At 44.4% G+C, this 13,627-nt stretch overlaps 1 protein-coding gene across 1 annotated transcript in view; it reads left to right on the plus strand.

Moving 5' to 3' along the window:
- ADAMTS12 (ADAM metallopeptidase with thrombospondin type 1 motif 12) overlaps positions 1-13,627 on the plus strand; it is a 118,509-nt gene that overhangs the window by 3,167 nt on the left and 101,715 nt on the right. The gene's annotated exons all lie outside the window — the stretch shown is intronic.

Raw genomic sequence — 13,627 nt, forward strand, 5'->3', positions numbered from 1 at the left:
TGACAGGGGCCCTTGGGTCAAATTCCATCCGTAAGTCCATTTCCCCAAACCATGCCCACCTGTGAATCAGGTGACATCATGCCGATGGATAAGTGGTGTCAGCTGACAGGCAGAGGGTTCAGTTCTGCCTTGGCTGTGCCTACCAGTTCTTCACAGGTAACAGCCACATACAGACAAAGAAGCAGGATTTACCCCCACCTGTTAAGAATCCTGCAGAGTTCAGTCCTGCTCAGTGCTGCTTCACTGTCTCCCCGCCACACCTGTGGGCCAACTTCGACGTAGGACTGGGATCGTACCCATCACCTGACATCAGATGATTGACAAGTGGTTAGTCCTTCCAGCCTATCAAAGTTGGTCCGCTGTGTTGCGGGGAAATAAAGATCTGGCCCACCAGACCGGAAGGTTTCCCTCGCTCCTGGTCTATGGGAAATCCACATGTAGGACACGAATAGCCCCCTCGGATTGGCCAAGCAGAATCCCTAGAACCTAGGAAGTATTGGATTTTTGGCCGGGCCCCCTAATCACAAAAAGAAAGAGAAGGCGTTAGCAGGATTGCAGTTGTCTGCAGAATACATGCCCTGAGTGTGTCCTCAATTCTCCCGTCCCTCTTACGACTGCAGATCCAGCTAGGCCAATGTAAACATGTGTGGGCCACCCCCCCCCTCTGCTCCCACCCCATCAGTGCGGAATGAAAATTCCTTCCTTGGAAACATTACAGGCCTGCAAAATATCCTTTGACTGTTTAGGAACAAAGTCGATTGCAGCAGGCCTGTTATAGATACAAATGAAAGGCTTTCATTTCAGCACATGAAAGAATAATGAAAACTATATGGACAATTTAAAATACGATTTCCTTACATGTGCTGTGCAAATGTGACTATAGGAATATTTACCTAGTCAAGGGGGCAGAGATTTAAGCCTTAGTGCTTGCCCTTGCTAGTGATATGTTGGTCACATGCAATCTATTTTGTATTTCTAAAGGACTGCAAACCGCCCACAGAGCTCAGGTGGGTGGGGTGGCAGAGGCATATAATGAATATTGTATGTCTGTAACTTGTGTACCCAAGAATTCAATTTAGAGAGCGGATGTGAGAGCTCATCAAATGCATGGTTCTAGTAAATGGACAACTGCTGTTTGTTTGTTTCTTTGATTGTTTGATTTCTTTGGTAAATAACGTTTCAATATTTTTTAAAAAAATGTTTTTCTACTTAGCAAAACAATGTACATCAAAGCGCTACAGTAATTGTGTCTTGGAAAGATAGCCAGTGTGAGGCTGTTTTCAAGGTAATACTTGCCTTCTGTGCCAGACAATTGCAGACAACAAGCCACTTACAATAAGATTTTTAGTGTTAATGAGTGGTATGTGTGTGTTACCTGTGCAATTAGACCTGCAGCATTACACACTTAAGGGGGAGGAAACCACTGAACATGATCAGGGCCGGATTTAGGTTTGATGAGGCCCAAACTACTGAAGGTAATGGGGCCCTTTATATGTCCAGCTGTCCTTTGTCAACAACAAATTGTCACTGTTTTTTGTGTTGAATATATGCTATATGGTAATTTATGGACCTAATAGGTATCTAAAGTCATTGCACATAACAAAATATGTATTTTATCAAAGTAATTGTTGAACTGAAATACAATTAAGAAGAAGTATATTAATAGTGAAATAATTATTAAGTTCTAACTTTAAATGATTTTTTTATTCATAACAAACTTAATAATGCAAACACATTGGCACTTGGCAATAACAAAAGTTCCTTTAGAAACACAATTTACAAAGATGAGCAGGTTAGCAGGTGGGGCCCATTACTTACACCATAGGAGCCTATACAACACAAAACACTGTTGTTGCATGTACTGTAGGTTTTATTTTATTTGTTTTTATCTTATATTTTGGAAATGTACATCCAGGTGTTTTTTCTTTAATTTTTTTTGGGGGGCTCCAAGAGAGTGGGGCCCTAAGCTATAGCTTGTTTAGCTTCTATGTAAAACCAGCACGATCCATCTTATTTCTGCATAAAAATACTGAATGCTACCATCAGCTCTTCTAAAGGCAGTTTGTTGTGAAACCTGATGCTGTTGGTGGAGATGTTTCCTTCTAAAGGCTAATCGCTCTCCATTTTCACAGATGGATAAACACTGGGAAAGTGATTCATTTTCTGTGGCAAAGGTCACATTCTCCGCCTCTCGGAATATTGCGCCTTTCAGTCACTGATAGAAATGTAGCCTAGGAGAATACAAAGACAATCACGAAAATAAGGAATGCATAAGTGCCACTGAATACAAAAATAATATCATTTCATGTTCCCCCACCCTTAGAGAGGAATGAAGCTGCCCTGGGGTCCTTTGAGAAGGAGGGTAGGATATAAATTCAATAAACAAGCAAGCCAGGAAACAAATTAAGCTTATGGCAGCTTTTGCAACATCGGTTTCATTTGGAAGAGAGAATAGGGAAATCTTAGTGGAATATTGTTACCAATCTGTCATTATAAAACAAGTGAGACCCGCAGCAAAATTTTGCAACGTGAAGTGTTGCTTTTCAAGGTTTCTAGCACTCACTAACATGCTGACTCATATTCATTAGGATTGAAAAATAATCATCATCATGAATTGCTGTGGAAATGTGGAAAACTGCATTTAAGATTGGAAAAAGAGAGAGAGAGACAACTGAAATTGATATATCTGTCCATTTCTGGTTCAGCAGGTTGCACATAGCCCCTTTCCCCATTTATCCGAACAACAATCCTACAAGGCCTTTATGCCGAGGATGACTGAGCAAAGATTTGAACTGCGATCTCTCCATTCTAAATCCACACTGGCTTTTCTCCAGTAGACCCCTGATTCCATTGTCTGTATGGGAATTGCAATTCCTCTAATTCTATGAATGGTCCGTGTCATTCCTTCACATGGGTACAGGATCTATCCACTTTGGGAATAACTGAACGGATGAAATATCAGTAAGAAGAGACTGGCTGCTAAGTGGAGAAAATTAGCAAAGTCATGGTGGACTAGGCTTCCCAAATGCTCCCGTATCAATGAATTGAATGAGTAACATAATCCAAAGGATAGCCATGAATAACTGACTTGTATGTTGCCCATTTTGCTGTCTGCATGGAGAAGGAACTCTCCTTTCATTAGCTGTACAGTGGAAACATTATCATCAAGGATCAGTTTACAAATTCAGCAAGAAAATGCTTGGCATGGCAAGCTGTTCAATTGCTGCCAAAAGCACGGAATGACAGAAACCGTCAACACTTGCCAGGGCAAGCACAATATAGAGAATTCCCCACCCCCTTTCTTGCTTCTCCCCCCACTAAATATGATCTATTTGTCATTGTAACCCTTTCCTGATTCTGAAGTTCTTTGTACCTCATGCTATAGAAATGCAGACTTCCTGCCAGCAATTCCCTTTCTCACAGCTCATGTTGCCAAATGTATACCTGCCAACATTCAAACTCTATACATCTCAAACTTTTCTCCCTGAACTCTACAAATTCCTCTCCTGGCTTGTCCAACAGTTTTGGAAGTCCACATGTCTTAACCAATGCTGGACTTAAAGCCAGAGGAATTCTAATATTTTCACTCCTTCTATGTACACAATAAAAACAAACTGTCAGAGTTTTTTATACAGTGGAAACTCGGGTTGGTTTTATTGCTTATAGAGTTTTTTACGAGTGGTTTATATTGGTTTTTAGAGTTTGGATCTTATCAAATTCTACCTTATTGTGCACTGCTTCGATAGCTTCTATGCTCAGCTCCAAAGTGGAGGTTTCAGCCTGACTAAATCTCAGCTATGTGCTACAGGTATCAGGTAATATCTCCGATACTGGGATAAGGGAGCAGTGACTGATCTGCATTTTTGAAATCCTAAAGCCTGGCTGTTACTCAGAACTGTCCCATGCCATAAGCAAAACACAGAGGTAAGGCAGAGAGAAGAAAAGATAAGCATGGCACTAGGGATGGACCATAAAGAAGGCTGATTGCCGAAGAACTGATGCTTTTGAATTACAGTGCTGGAGGAGACTCTTGAGAGTCCCATGGACTGCAAGAAGATCAAACCTATCCATTCTGAAGGAAACCAGCCCTGAGTGCTCACTGGAAGGACAGATCCTGAAGCTGAGGCTCCAATACTTTGGCCACCTCATGAGAAGAGAAGACTCCCTGGAAAAGATCCTGATGTTGGGAAAAATGGAGGGCACAAGGAGAAGGGGACGACAGAGGACAAAATGTTTGGACAGTGTTCTCAAAGCTACCAACATGTGTCTGACCAAACTGCGGGAGGCAGTGGAAGACAGGAGTGCCTGGTGTGCTCTGGTCCATGTGGTCACGAAGAGTCGGACCATAGTTGCCCCCACTATGATGTGTTGTATTCCTGTTTAAATTCTAGTAACTATTTATAAACCTTGCAATATATATAAAGGAAAAGGAAAAGGACCCCTGGATGCTTGAGTCCAGTCAAAGGCGACTATGGGGTTGCGGCGCTCATCTCGCTTTCAGGCCAAGGGAGTTGGCGTTTGTCCACAGACAGCTTTCCAGGTCATGTGGCCGTGGCAGAAACCAGAGCACACAGAAACACTGTTTACCTTCCTGCCACAGCTGTACCCATTTATCTACTTGCACTGGCGTGCTTTCGAACTGCTAGGTTGGCAGGAGCTGGGACAGAGCAACAGGAGCTCACCCCGTCACAGGGATTTGAACCACTGACCTTCCGATCAGCAAGCCCAAGAGACACAGCATGGGAAAGTGTATGCAACAATCAGTATAATTTTTGCCCTCCTTTTTTTTTAGCTTCTTGAAGGCATCGTGGGGAACAAAGCATTCCTTAACAATAAGGATTCCTTTTGGAGTGTTTTCAATTATGGGGAGAGAGAATGAGCTGGAAGGTTAGCTTGCGATGCAGTAACCCAGTGCAAAAGTAACGGTGATAGTCATTTGTATGCAGTTTCTATCTCAGCACAGGATAAACAGCAGTTTTCAGTACAGCCCCCTCCCACCTTTTTGATTTATTTATCTTTGTGTGAATTTGTTGCTCTCTAAGCCTTTCCTCCCATCATAGAGAGGAAGTCTCTAATCATCCTGTCACATTTATACACCCCCCTTCCTCTCAGCAATGACAGGTGTGTTGAGCATCTCACTGATGAAAACGAAGACTATGGCAACAGTAAATGCTGACAGTTTCTATGACTCCCACATAATGGGGTCTCATTCTGAATCTGAAACAATCCTTCCCAATGCCAATAAAAAATTCCTGGTTATCTTCATGTACACAGCCTCCTTGCCAACTATCTTGGTTAATTCATAGGTCGCTGTGTGTCCTCAATTGCTTTGAGGACAAAATTTTATGGTCTCACAGGTGGCATATGAAATAATCAAATCCTGAGCATGTTTCTGTAGTGTAAGGACAGGGGTGTGATTTGAGAGTCATTGTCCAGGGAGTTCAGAAGTGGATACCACACAGCAGAAAAGTATGTGCTTGTCTATACTCTATTGCTGCTGTTATGTTTGCTTTTGCATTAAAAAAATATAAGTGATTATACGAATGGACCTTTGGAAGTCATCCAGGTCCCATGGAATGGGAGGAAAGAGGGAGAGATAAGAGAAGCTCAAGTCCCAGAGAAATAGAACCATGTGTTCTTCTTGGTTCCTTTTCCAATAGCCTCTTGGGAAGCTGGATAGCTCAGCTGTCTGGAATCCTTTGCTTATAAATTCTGAGCTGTCTTGAGTGTTAAGATGAGCGAAGAACACTGAGCATGGTGTTCTTATGAAGTTGAAACATAAATACATTTTAGGAACATGTAAGGCAGGGCTTTCGAAGGATGATTCACTGCAGGTGCCCTGTGGATGTTTTGGATTATCACTCCCATCATCCCTGATCACTGACTCTCTGACTGGGGGTGATAGGAGTTATTTATTGCCAGGGATTTCTGTTTGGTGCGTTGACACTGCTGTAAAATAACCAAGAGGTGCCTAATCTTCTCGAGGGCCATATTCAGTCATGAAAAATCCACTGGGGACCATAAACCACACACACTCTCATGTGCGTGCACACAGGAAGGTGCACAGATCCCCAGCTCACCCATGCAGACCCTCTGAGGACAAGCGAGGGGTGATTGGCAGGGGCATAGGAGGGTGGGTGACAAAATCCCCCCTGGATGGATCGCCACCCCACTCCCCTGGATGCCGATCGCCACGCTGTCCCCCTGGGCACTGATTGCCCCCAATGGGCAGTGATCGCTGCGCCGATTGCCCCCCTGGGCGGCTCGCTTCCCCCCAGGTGCATGCTCTGGGTGCTTGAGCGGCTAGCTCCGCCACTGCTGATTGGTATCCCTATTAGTTTGCTGAGCTCCACCCCCCCCCAGTGCCACATCTACTTATTTCCCATTGTTGTCATTGCCAAAATTGGTGAGGTCTTGGGATGCCAGTGTAATTTGCAATGTCAGCCAGATCAGGCCCTTGAACTGCATGCTATGGCTGAGCTATGTCTGGCTTTCAGCACCGCGGTATATCACCAGCTAAACATCGCAATATACCAATATATCACAGTGTCTGGAATATGGATGGAGGCATTGGTTGGCTTCACGGTTTCCCCCGCGTCATGGTTTTTGTTGGCGCCTCCTCCTTGTGATTTGCAGGAGGCAGGGGAGATCTGAGCCAGCAGAGTTAACAGGGGCTGCAGGAATGGAGAGAAGCATTGGCTGGCTTCACATTGTGATTTTTCCATAGCGCACAATCACACACATGACGACCGACAATTTATTGCCAGGTCAAAAATTATAAAACCGATATCACAATATGGACTTCAAACAGTTTTGGATGATACTGTATATTAATAGATCGCCCAGCCCTACTGGGTGCTCCATTTTAAAAGATCACCCAGTGAGGCTTCCTCTCCACTTCTAAAAAGGTAAACGTAAAGGACCCCTGGCAGTTAAATCCAGTCGCAAACGACTCTGGGGTTGCAGCGCTCATCTCGCTTTACTGGCCGAGGGAGCTGACGTTTGTCCGCAGACAGTTTTCCCGGGTCATGTGGCCAGCATGACTAAGCCGCTTCTGGAGAAACCAGAGCAGCACACAGAAACGCCGTTTACCTTCCCACTGGAGTGGTACCTATTTATCTACTTGCACTTTGATGTGCTTTCGAACTGCTAGGTTGGCAGGAGCTGGGACCAAACAACAAGAGCTCACCCCGTTGCAGGGATTCAAACCGCCGACCTTCTGATCGGCAAGCCCAAGGCTCAGTGGTTTACACCACAGTGCCACCTGTGTCCCTTCTTCACTTTTAGGCCAGTGTAATGGCTGGATTCCTGTGTTGATCCACTATTGATAATTCCAGCCCCAAACTTCTCATCATTTCCCTCCATAACCCCCCCCCCCAAGTAGAGACTAGATGTTTGCTTAAAACATGAAGGGAAGGGAAATGGAGGGGGAGAGGTAAAAGACAGGTGAAGAAAAGGCAGCAACAGAAAGAAAGAGAAAAGAGATGATTCACCCCACTTCTGGTACCCACCACTGGCACATGGCTCTAGACAGATTATATCTAAGGGAATTACATCCCCTGGCAGAAGAAAGGTTCACCACCTCTAGACTGATATGTGGCTTGTTTTTCCTTAATTGACTTCAGGCATTTGGGGGAGGGATTCTTACAGTGGAGGCAGCATGTGGGAAGAGGGTGTTTCTGGTGCAGTGGGTTAGTGTGTCTGGCTGTTAACCAGAAGGCTGGTGGTTCAAGCCTACCCAGGGATAGCTGTGGGCAGGATCCCTGCATTGCAGGGATCTGGACTAGATAAACCTCTGGGTCCCATCCAACTTACAGTTCTGTGATTCTATATTCACTTCCCCCACCCCAACTGGAACAGAGGTTTCTTGAAATTGGGAAGGCTGATTTCCCAAAGTACTACACTTGGGCAAAAAAATGGAAGGCACAAATACAGGATGGGAGACACCTGGCTTGAGAGCAGTACATGTGAAAAGGATCTAGGAGTCTTGGTAGACCACAAACTTGACATGAGTCAACAGTGGGATGCAGCAGCTTAAAAAGCCAATGCAATTCTGGGCAGCATCAATAGGAATATAGCATCTAGAAGGGAAGTAATAGTACCACTGTATTCTGCTCTGGTCAGACCTCACCTGGAGTACTGTGTCCAGTTCTAGGCACCACAGTTCAAGAAGGATACTGACAAGCTGGAACATGTCCAGAAGAGGGCAACCAAAATGGTCAAAGGCCTGGAAATGATGCCTTATGAGGAATGGCTTAGGGAGCTGGGTATGTTTAGCCTGGAGAAGAGAAGGTTAAGGGGTGATATGATAGCCATGTTCAAAGATATAAAAGGATGTCCTATAGAAGAGGGTGAAAGGTTGTTTTCTGCTGCTCCAGAGAAGCGGACACAGAGCAATGGATTCAAACTACAAGAAAGAAGATTCCACCTGAACATTATGAAGAACTTCCTGACAGTAAGAGCTGTTCGGCAGTGGAATTTGCTGCCAAGGAGTGTGGTGGAGTCTCCTTCTTTGGGGGTCTTTAAGCGGAGGCTTGACAGCCATCTGTCAGGAATGCTTTGATGGTGTTTCCTGCTTGGCAGGGGGTTGGACTGGATAGCCCTTGTGGTCTCTTCCAACTCTATGATTCTATGATTCTTCTGAAGGCGGTCGGGGAGTGAAGAGGCAAGTCTCCCCTACCCACACTAAGTGGGTGCCTTTCCACTAAGAACACCCCCATGTGCACCTGCAGTTAATGAAGGGAAAGCAAGACATGCATGCTGAGATTAGCAACAAAGAATATAGTGTAAGAAGAAACGAAAAGCAGAGTTTTGCCATGTGCAAAAACTGAAGCCATGCCCTTCCGGTGCATGTCTTTGCTGGAGACAAAAGACCAAGCCTTGGGAGGCCAAGCAAGTCAAGCACACCAAATGCAGGAACCGTGGGAAAGCAAGGTTGGAAACCATGCCAGTGCTAAGGGGAGGCATTTGTTTACAAGCACGGTCCTGGCCTTTCACGGCCATTTATGCAGATGAAGGAGCCAACGCATGAAGTGGCATCATTAGTCAGGTTCATGAGCCGTCCTCAAAAGGGTCAGAGCAGAAATAACGCACGCTAAGGGAACTAGAGGAAGCCGCTGACCCAGTAGCCACTGGGGAAGAACCAGTTCAGGAATGAGCCATCATCCTCAGCATTGTATGATGCTATGTCCATTGCCGGGCTGGATCACTTCAGACCATAAGGGGACAATTAAGGGAAGGGCCATAGCTGAGTGCAAAAGTGCATGCTTTGTGTGCAGAAGGTCATAAGTTCAATTCCTGGCATCTCCGATTAAAAACGATGAAGTAAGATATGAGTTTCTAGGGAGCACAAATAGGGGAGAGTGCCACGAATTTCATGTTCTGCTTCCCATTGGGGCATTTCATTGGCCACTGTCAGAAAAGGATGCCAGACTAGATGATCCAGGAGGGCTCTTCTGTTTTTATGCACTGCCTGTACGACACCGGACAGAATTATTCCCTAACTGTAACCCTGCTCTTTGTTGTAGGTTTTGTACCAACTGCCGGGGGGGACAACCTATTTATGAATACAGTTGTGACTGTATTATAACTTAGCATGCTTAAGAGCTGAGAAGAACAGCTTGCACACAATAAAAGCATTAATTCAAATTGCTCTCTTTGCAAGTATAATCACAGGCTGGGTTTTTTTTTTGTCTTGTTTTGGGTACTCTCCACTTCATCAAACACTTTTTGCTAATGATGTGGAACCATCATGTTGCAGAACAGCTAATTTGCATAACTTGTTTACTCTTAATTTCATGTTTCATTTCCTGACAGGTCTTTGTGTCCTAAGTTTTTTTTAAAAAACACACCAAAGAAACAAATCAATTGCAATTTCTTAAAATGAGAATGTAGCCTAGGAGAGGCTGTGACCATGTTTTTGTCTGCGTTTTATCCTGAGTCTCAACAGGCAGCTGCCTATGGAAATTAACCCCCTGTGGAAATCAGTGCATAATCATAAGTCCATTTATACCACCGTGCTAACTCAAACCTCTCTCCTTCCTCTCTCCTTCTTCTTTGGCGATCACTCGTAGCCAAGTAAGATTGTCTTCCATAAACATGGTTTTAACAGTGAGTCCCTAAGTGACTGTGGAGGTCAATTCTGGATCCACATGTCCTTCCACAGTGAGGACATAATTTTCCATGGTGAGCGTTTGCCAAACGTGCCTTCCTCTTAGCACGTTTCTCCCTTTCGTCCTGAGTTCGAGCATCTTCAGAACCCATGACATCTTTGGTAAAGGCTGTTCCCCAATTGGAGCACTTGCAGGCCAGTGTTTCCCAGTTGTCAGTGTTTATACTGCATTTTTTTTAGATTTGCATTGAGAGAGTTTTTGAACCCCTTTTGTTGACCCACCAGCATCACACTTTCCACTTTAAAGTTCAGAATAGAGTACTGTAGTTGCTTTGGAAGACGATCATCAGGCATCCGCCCAACATGACCGGTCCAACAAAGTTGATGTTGAGAAATCATTGCTTTGACACTGGTGTAAATTTCACCTTTCACCCCTGTAAGAGTCATTGGACAGGAACAGTTCAGTAGGTCTCATCTTGAAATGTCTCATTTTAAACCGTGATACTTGTCATTGAGTTCTGACTTAAGGCCATTTTTTCCAGGATATCTTTTCTTTTCGGGTGTTGGTTTGTGTGTGTGTGTGCGTGTGTGTTGTTTAGACGTGAACATATCATCACTCTAACTTTGCCCAAGCAGGCATAGCTGCCAAGTTTTCCCTTTTCTCACGAGGAAGCCTATTCAGCATAAGGGAAAATCCATAAAAAAAGGGATAACTTGGCAGCTATGCAAGCAGGATGGGATGTCAAGCTGAGATCTGCTGGGACTTCATTTCAGAAGGCTGCATGTCAAAATAACTTGTCAAGGTTCTGTCCTTTGAGCGCGGCTGTCCTGCAGAGCAGATTGCCAGTTATTCAGCCTGTAATTGCATTGCCCTGAAATCCCAGAAGAACTTCAGAATATTCAGGGGTTTCTTGCTTTCTCCAGTAACATATAGCTTCACTAACCTGCTTCAGTCCTTTGGGGATGTATATTCTGCACAAAATTTACGGTACCTTCCTGCCTTTACCATCAGGTTTTCAGACCTGGCTCATGTCATGCCGGTTGGGACTGAAGGAAAGAGGGAAAGGAAAGGGAAAGCTGCATGAAACAAGGTGAGGCTAAGGCTTGCTTAGGGCAGAGAACAGCAATGAATTAAGTCCCTGGATAACACAGCATCCTTTGGGTGACTGAATGCATTTTACCGGCAGCAGTGGCAAATGACTCCTTTACACAGTATGTGTGTGAAAGGTAACTGCAACCTGCCTTCATCTTAGGCAAATTTACTGTCTGCCTCAAGCTTTGTCTTTATTATTTATTTTCTATCCTGTAGTGCTCAAGGAGGCTGACAGCATTCAAACTACAGCAAATCAGTCAGCAAAATGAAACAGCAGAGAGCAGATCCAGTTAAAACAGACTCAACCTAGAATGCCAAAATTAAGGGCAAGACCACCTGAACAAAATGTTCTGACTCTGATAAAACAGTAAAAGTATTTAAAGGGGACACAAATGCAACCCTGGAACTAAAAGTACCAAGCATTAAAAAACAACACCCCACAAACCACCATCAACTAGTTTCCAAATCCACAAGTTATCTCCAAGTGTGCCCTTTATTGTTACTTAATATGTTATTTCCCCTTTAAATAAAAGCAAATTCTGGAAAAAGAGAGGGAATGGGCAGGCATTAGGACAACTGCAGAAGGAAGTTTAGGATGGTAGACTCCTGTTTTAGGCGTTGGTTAAACCGCAGGAGCAGTTCTGTAAGAGATTATAAGTTAATTTATTCACATCTGGAACGTAGCATGACACGAGCCACTTCACTATATACTTGTCATGAACAGAAGAACCATATTTGTTTTAAACTGATTTAAAATATTTTATTTTTAAGTTGCTGTAGCCCACTCTGGGACAACATGGATGGGTGTTGTTGTATAAGCTCTGGTGAGCCACCAGGAAGGATTGCAGGTCTTCTGCTTCCTGGCACTCTGGATTCTGATGCAGCCTTTGTGCTTTGCTCTTCCTCCTTCTAGCATCATATCCAGTTGCTTATGCCTGTAGCTGATTGACCAAAGTGCTTAACTCTGCAGGAATAGCAATCACTGAATTGCTTGCAGTAAATATGCTTTTCTGGTTTAAGAACACTGTGTATTTCCAGGGCTCATTTTCTCAGTTGGTCGCTCAGCAGTAATGGTTTGGTTCATAGAGATGTGTCATGGCTAGCTTCCCTCTATGCCCCACCAACCGAGATTTACATTGTGCTTCCTGAAAGGTATTTTGTGATGGCAAGGTTATACAGGATGTGGCATCAGCTCATAAACGAAATAATTGCTGTGCAACCAACTAGATGTTAAATGTTATTGGCCTAAGCGTAAACTGACAGACACTGTTACAAGGCATGTGGCTGAACCCAAATGCATACCCGTAACACATATATTCACACAAACCCTTACCAAGAAGTTTAGGACCTTTTGGAAGACATGTGTTTGTTATGAATATGTGTTTACCCCCAGTCTCATGCCCACAAGGAGTTCTCACACAAAATAATGAAAGAAATGTTGGTTTATTGCACGAAAAGGAAACAACGGAATATGGTAAAAAGCCAATGCAATTTTGGGCTGCATCAATAGGAGTATAGCATCTAGATCTAGGGAAGTAATAGTACCACTGTATTCTGCTCTGGTCAGACCTCACCTGGAGTACTGTGTCCAGTTCTGGGCACCACAGTTCAAGAAGGATACTGACAAGCTGGAACGTGTCCAGAAGAGGGCAAACAAAATGGTCAAAGGCCTGGAAATGATGCCTTATGAGGAACGGCTTAGGGAGCTGGGTATGTTTAGCCTGGAGAAGAGAAGGTTAAGGGGTGATATGATAGCCATGTTCAAATATATGAAAGGATGTCATATGGAGGAGGGAGAAAGATTGTTTTCTGCTGCTCCAGAGAAGCGGACATGGAGCAATGGATTCAAACTTCAAGAAAGAAGATTCCACCTAAAACATTAGGAAGAGCTGTTTGGCAGTGGAATTTGCTACCAAGGAGTGTGGTGGAGTCTCCTTCTTTGGAGGTCTTTAAGCGGAGGCTTGACAGCCATCTGTCAGGAATGCTTTGATGGTGTTTCCTGCTTGGCAGGGGGTTGGACTGGATGGCCCTTGTGGTCTCTTCCAACTCTATGATTCTATGGTAGCTCTCCGCACCTTGATGTTCTCAGTGTGCTCTGGACTCAGCCAGCATTCGCAATGGTCAGAGTTGTGGGTCGAGGTATCGTGGTCCCCAGACCCCAACTCCAGATAAATAAATACCGCAACTTTATTGAATACAGTTGAAAGAGGTTTGGCTTGGGCATGTGGCAATCAAATACTTCCGACCCGCCCACCGGAAGTGACAAAGGTCAATCCAGACGGGGGTTCCTAAGAGTTATATCAAATAGGGTGCCCCCCGCAGGGACTGCCATTTGGGGAAGTGCCTTCGGCCCAGGCCTTCCTTGGCACACGGACATGTGTCCACAGGTGTGGGCTGTTTAAATGGGCAGGGAGCAGACACAA

This window comes from Zootoca vivipara, chromosome 11, assembly GCF_963506605.1.
Source record: "Zootoca vivipara chromosome 11, rZooViv1.1, whole genome shotgun sequence".
NCBI lineage: Eukaryota > Metazoa > Chordata > Lepidosauria > Squamata > Lacertidae > Zootoca > Zootoca vivipara.